Below are 7,414 nucleotides of genomic sequence, written 5' to 3' on the forward strand. Positions count from 1 at the left end.
CTCCTCAACGCGAAGGAGCAATGTCATCATCAGATTTAATATCAAGCAAATCACCTAGAAGCAACCAGATCTCCTCACCGTAAAGGAGCAGTGTTGTTTCCAGAATCAAATTATTTTCAAACAATCAGACTTCCTCAACGTGAAGGAAGAGTGTTGTTTCCATATGCACAATTATCCAAATACAACTAGACGTCCTCAACGTGAAGGAATAATGTCTTCCACTGACTAGATCTCCTCAAAACGAAGGATCAATGTCATCATCAGATTTGACATTGAACAAATCACCCAAAGCAACCATATCTCCTTATCACATAGGAGTTGTGTCGTTTCTAAAGTCAAAAGTATCTTCAAGCAATCAGGCTTCCTCAACGTGAAGGAACAATTTTGTCTTCAGATGCATAGTCTCGTAAATACAACTAGTTGTCCTCAACACGAAGGAACAACATCATTAACAAACATGGTATTCTCAAACGAAGCATCAACTTATCAAACAACAATAAGACTTCCTCAACACGAAGGAACAAATTTCTTGTATCCTTTTAGATTGTTTCTCTTAAAGCAAATTTTCATTTAGCTTATCACAGTTTCCCTTAGAAAACAAAACAAATTTTGCCTCACTTGAGGCAGTTTTCTCTCAAAAGTAAAAATTTTATCGTGTATGAGATAACTTCTTTTGAAATTAACTTTGTCTCGCTCGAGACAGTTTCTTTTGAAACCCAAAGCATCGGCATTGTTTCTCTTGAAACAAGTTATGTCTTGCTTAAAATTTCTTTCGCTTGAAAATGCAACTTTTAATATTTTAAAACTCAATTCTTTTGAGAATGTTTCTCTTTGAAATCGAATTTTAAAAAAAAATCTCCCTTATGATAAAGATCATTTTTAGTCTCTCTTGAGACATGTAAAATTTCAGTACAAAAGGTGGAACCAGAAAAAAAAAACACGTCTTTTTTAACTTTGTCAACAAGAATAGATAAAGAGGGGCAGCTCTAGACACCCGTTTTTTTCAAGTTTTGTCATTTTTATTTTTTTTAATTATTTTAATTTTATATTTTATATTTTAATTATTAAATATTAAATATTAATATTTAAGTTCTCTTTGCATGTCTATGTTACAAGGACCCAAACTAGATTACAACCGGCCCAAACCAATGACAACTCAGACCCAAACAAAACCCTATCTAACCTAACCCTAGATCTAGCCTACTGTCGCCGCCACTACCATTAACTGAAAAACCCGCCGCCAATGTCACACCACCGTCACCTCCGGTCATCATTACCTATAGTAAAGACAGATGCAGTTAAAAGAAAGAAAATCAAAGCAAATCAAAGCCAAAACCCATTAAAAATTCAAGTTAAATCCTATGAAATCCGAGCTTTTAAAAATGGGCTTAGGGAAATCATTCCACTATTAGGAGGTCACTGTTTTCACCAAATCCGACCAAAAATTTCATATAAACTGAGGAAACGAGAAAACATGGAAGGAGAAATAGTGGGAAAAGAAGAGAAGAAAAAGAAGAAAAAAAGAGAACAAAAAAAGGAAATAGAGAAGAATTAGAGCTTACCCTGATTCGTCTCTCGCCGAAAAGCTCAAATGTCATCGGAATTCGAGTTACCAGAAGGTAAACTCCTAGATCTAAGCTTGGTGGTTTGTTTCTAACAAAATAAATTTTTAGATTCAAACTAGGGAGGAGAAAGGGGTTTGTTTGGGAGCAATTTACGCTTGATCGATGTTGGTTCGCGATAACCGGAGAATACCTCCATGGTGGTCGGTTGGAGTTTTGTTTCCCCTTTATACGTGAAATAAAAAAAGGGAATAAAGAGTAAGAAAGAGGCGGCAGAGAGTGAGCAAATGGTTTTGGGCTCTAAAAACAGCCTATGTTTTGATTTTAAAGCCAAGTCAAAACGTTGCCGTGTAGGAGATGGATTTACTTGTTTTGGGCTTTAGGTTAATAGCCCTTTTAATCCTTCAAATTTTTCTGTATGTGCGTTTCAGTCACCGCATGCACTATTAATATGTTTGGTTAAACATATTATTTTATTTATTAATTTGAATTTATTATATTTTGGTCCTTATTTATAATATGATTGAAGTTATCATATTTAGACTTTAGGTCCTTATGGCTTTGTTTCGTATATGTTTTAATCAATGTCTTAGCTTAATTATTTAACAAAATAATATGGACTATTGCTTTAATAATCCCTTATAATTTCCTATCTACTCTAAATTGGTCCCTATTTTGTTTATTTATTATGTGTTCGGTCCCTGAACTTTTTGTATGATTTATTTATTTATTATTATCCTTTTTTACTACATATATGGGTGAATATTTGAAACTGAACTTTCGTTATATTTGATTTGTTCTATTGTTTTTATGTAATTCCTGTTTTACTTTATGAATTGTTTATTATTTCATTTTGGTCCTTATATTATTACTATTATTATGTACGTATATTTTGTTTCATATTGTAACATATATTAGGCAAAATATATATAGTGTTCTTTATACATATATTATATTAAAAAGGATTTTTCTATATTTTCATATATATATATATATATATATATTAAAATGTCTTTTAAACATTTATAAAGTCTTCAATGTTCGACTAATTTATGGAGGACCTCCAAAAACTTGTGGTGCCCTTCCGATAGTTATTTGACTGAAGTAATTTTAATAATATTGTTTGTTGCTTATTTATATTTTTTGATATATTAAGTCAATTAAATATATTTGTCCCACTTTAAATAAAAGTATAATTTTTGACATTTTCATGCTGTTATAAAGTGAAATTATTTTAATAAAACAAATATTCATTGTTGGATTTATTTATTATTTTATTATTTTTAATTTATTTATTCATATGTTACATTACGTTCGATATTTCATCCATCTTGTACATGGAATTTATTACTGGTGCACTCAAATCTACATTTATTTTTTTTCGTTTTCCAAATTAACCAAAGACAATGTTGTATTGCGTCTTGGGTTAATGAAATTACATCCAACATGGCTAGATTTTAATTTCCTTTAGTTCATATAGTAAGGAGACATCCTTATTAAATAAAATCGAGTGAATTAAATCATGTTTATCAAGTCAAATATTTTTTTAAAAATAGATTCACTCATTCTTCAAAATTCATCAAAATAAAAGGATCTTAATTTAAATTTTGAATTTGAATATTTAAAATTTCACTACTTAGATAATGTATAATCGAGAGGTACTAATTTTGGGTGTTGTAAGGGTGCTAATTATTCCCCACGCGTAATTGACTCCCGAATCCTGAAAAAATGAATTTTTGGTGACATACAGACCAATTTTTGTCTTTAAAATTATTTTACTTAAAATTGTTTTAAAAGACATTTCTTATGTATTCGACCTATCTAACCCAAATATCGACGACAACTCCAAAATTCAGATTAATTCAAATTAAACCAAAAAATTAAAATTTCTAAAATAAAGTCATAATTATTTTTAAATTTAATCATTTTTCAAAAAAAAATGGTTATGACATCTCAAATTTCTTTTTTTTTTTAAGTTTTCATTTCACTTTTCCCCAAAATCTTAAAGGCTTGCAAAGATTCAAAGATTCATATAAATTTTGATCTGTTTTAGTATCTAAACGTTCAATATTTTTCAAAATTTAAACTTTGAACGATATATTAAAATGAAAGAAAAACAATAATTTTTAACGTCAAGTATTAAAATGAAACAAAAATTAAACTATAAATATATTTTGAAAAAACTGAAAATTTAGGTACTAAACATGTAATTTACCCTTTTATTTATAACAAAGTTTTTCTAAGATTGAGTGTACATAATTTGTCGTATAAGTAATAAAAATGAAGGATTTTGATATCAGTATGAGGGGAAGAACCAACAATTAGATGAGAATTTCTGCAGATTACAGTTCAAGCTTCAAAACATTGATGGATTTAAACTTATGTTAAATCCTTAATTTAAGCATGTCTGAGATCTAAATAACACTCCTTTAACCAGTTTTGGATGATCTCAACTTCTTGCCTCCTCAGTTCCACAAGCCAGTCAGGATCGTCTTTTGTTGCGGCCCAGAAATCAACATGGTGAGCTCCTAATGCATAACGTCGGTAAACTTTCTTTTAAGTTCACAACAGCTGAAAATGTAGGAGAAAAAAATGCTTAATCATAATTCACATACCTTTTTCTTTGACAAGAGCTATGATACTGGCAGATATATTTCTCGGCACACTGTACATAATTCAAATCATAGATCAGTTTCATTATGATTGAAATTGATGAAAATATGGGCTCATGGAAACCGTAATCTAAGAAGCTAATCAAGCATATGGTTTCTAACTACTTACCCTCTGCTCCATGGATCCTGCATACCATTGGAAAATATGATATTGCTACCAAATCTCTTCAGTACTTTCTCAAGTCTCTGCATTCGAAAAGAGACATTAATATTTGTAATCATGTACACTGATAATAGAAACAGCATGTTTCTCGAATATGGTACATCTGAATAAAAATATACTCACTTCGCCGCTAAATTCAGTTGTGATCCAATGTTGTCGAGGCAAAACTCCGTATTTCATTTTGCATTGTTCTGAAAACCTTTTATAATCAAAGCCAGTTGGAGGAAACATGCTCTCATTAGAGCAAGTCATTGGCATAACCATCTCTGTGCATGTCTGCAGAAATCATTCGGAGAATTACTTTATACACTGATCTCATCTCAAACATAGCTACACAGAAAAGGTAATGGCAAGCTTTGAAATTGGGACATTTTGTATTAGATGCCAAAAAGAAGTTTACCTGCCAGTCCCAACCATGAAGGCCATGAGTGTCAATTTCATGCTCTACCTCAAAGCAGTTTTCTATTCGAGAATAGTTGTAATATAAGCTTGCTGATGCAAATGCGCGGCTGAGCTTTGTTGCTCCTGAAGGAGATTTATCAATTATCTTGCACATCTACTTGTAAAGAATGGTTTAAAAGCCGAAAAGAAGAAAACAGTAAGAGATCTTCGAAAACATTAAAACTTCGAGCTCATTGCAAAACAGCTTATTTACAAGTCTTACTTGCTGCACGGGATAATCAGGTAATGGCTTCAAGAAATTTGCCTCAGTTGGATAGTTAACCATGGCAGTGTAAACGAAACCGGGCATAGCCAACCTATAACAGAAGCTGGTGAATGAAGGCTCCTGAACTTTGAAGAAAGAAATATGATTAATTACAAGGAAGTAAAATGCGCAACAAAAATTGCTTCAAAACATTAGCAATGCCAACTTTACACAACAATCCAACGATTTGAATCAAACTTAGCAAGTTTACTTAATATAATCTCAGTTCATGACTCACTTGCAGGTTCTGAAAGCTTTGCTTAGTTCAGCCAAGCCTTCTTTCTGAGTTGAAATTGCCTTCAGTTATGCCCAGCTCCCCTTTATCACTTCATAGCAATTCTGGCTTACATCCTGAAATCCCCTTTTAGTTTTAGTTATGAAGGAGAGCTGAAGAACACTGAGAAATGTACAGTTCAAGCACAAAGTAATCTCTATATGAGAACTAGGAATAGACCTTGAAATCCTGGGAAACAGCATCGTAGAAGCTCGACCATGGGATTATCTTATCAAACTGTTATATAGGGGCTGAAGAAGCCACTGCACCAACCAATTGCTATATGAGGGTATTTAAGCCTAAACCATGCTGCCAGCACTGTGACAAAAAGATAATATTTTTTTACCATAATCATAAGAAAATGATAGCAACAATATACCAGTAATAACTAGCAGAAAAGGATGTTCTTGCTAATTACTGCTACCAATATCAGAGCAATAACTTCTTGCTGCATGGGGTTTCTTTTTTAACTTACTCCCTCCATAAGACCCACCAAAGACCACCACTGGGGATGCTTCAGATGACAGGTTCTGCTTCAAGCTCCTTATCAGAACAGCAAAATCAGCCAAGGCTTGCTGTGAAGTTAAGTACCCCAAGGTCTTTGCTGACTTGTACGAGTCTTTCCCAAATGGCATTGACTCCCCATAAAATCTATGCTGCAAATTTCCCAATAGAAACAAACCCAATAACCCATTAATCCTAGGTACAGAAATAAAGGGAAAAAAATAATGTTTTGTAAGAGATTTGGGTTTCAGAATTTGCTTTCGGTATTGGAAAAACACCCACAGAGTTAGAACAGAGCAATGCATTTTCTGTGTTCTTACAGCTGTGAGCTATTCCCCAAGAACCCATTTTTTTCATCTCAGATAAAAGAATTCTGAGAAAGTGATTAAGCGGACATTACTTCAATGAAGACAATGAGAGCTTTGAACTAGAGAGCAATGTCGAGCATGGACCCAGTGTTAGCGGCAAACCAGTCGATATCCCCTTCATTTCCAGTGTAGACAAAGATAGGAGCCCCTTTATGCCAGTACTGAGTGTTAATTAGGTACTTTTGGTAGAAAATTTAATAGCTCTTGGGCTGGAAAGTGAAATGGTCTAAAGTTTGAGGGAAGTAATGAGTCTTGAATGAAATATTTGGTTTTGAAGACTTGACTTGCTTGATCAGAGACTGATACACAGCAGCTCGAGGGAAAAATGTTGGCAATGAATTGGCTGGTGCTGTTAGTGTTACATAAAGAGTGATGGTGAATAGAAAGAGAAGAGATTGGCAAGGTGCCATTGCTGCTGCTGGTTCTTGGCTGCTAACTCCTTACCCAAAAAGATAACTTGATGAATTTATGTACAAGGATGGTTATGGCATGGACCATGATCCATAATGTATGACAGACATTTTTATTTTTGAGTTGTCAGCTACCTACCGACTGCCAACTGAGGCAAACAATGGCAGATTAACAGGTCATTGAAGAAAAAATCTCTAGTAAATACACTGATACAGGAGAATATCATTGATTCCAAGTTTCCAACTCTCTGGCATCAACATTGTTTTCATTTTTTGGGTAATTACTAATTTTCTTAATTATAACGAGGTGGCATTCAGTACTAGGTTTAAAAGAAACAAAGATTAATTATGTTAGGTCATCTGTTTCCATGATTCCCCAAATCAAGTCCCTCTCTTGCAATAAGAAAAAACCAAGCACTGGCAAGGTGCCCCCCACAGGATCACTGCCCCGAGCTCCTAAGAGCATGTCCCCAGTGAGATTCTTGTCTTAGAAAAAAAATGCGATTTTCCCAAAAATCACATTTTCCTTATATATTTACATGTCAACACTCTTTCAGATATATTTTTTGATCTAACATCATTTATAGAAAGACACGGCTCATGCATCGCGCCTTACGTTGATGTGACGCGACGTGGGATAAGACGCGGCCAATACACCGCGACTTACGCTGACGTGGTGTCACGCAGGGTAAGGCGCGGTGCATGGGTAGCGCCTTATAACACGTAGGGTAAGGCGCGGTGCATAGGCTGCGCCT

At 33.8% G+C, this 7,414-nt stretch overlaps 1 pseudogene; it reads right to left on the reverse strand.

The window, feature by feature from the left end:
- Positions 1-3,959: 3,959 nt before the first annotated feature.
- Positions 3,960-6,661, reverse strand: LOC120206352 (annotated as a pseudogene).
- Between the last annotated feature and the right edge of the window lie 753 nt (positions 6,662-7,414).

Source organism: Hibiscus syriacus, unplaced genomic scaffold, assembly GCF_006381635.1.
Source record: "Hibiscus syriacus cultivar Baekdansim isolate YM2019G1 unplaced genomic scaffold, ASM638163v2 tig00013738_pilon, whole genome shotgun sequence".
Taxonomy (NCBI): domain Eukaryota; kingdom Viridiplantae; phylum Streptophyta; class Magnoliopsida; order Malvales; family Malvaceae; genus Hibiscus; species Hibiscus syriacus.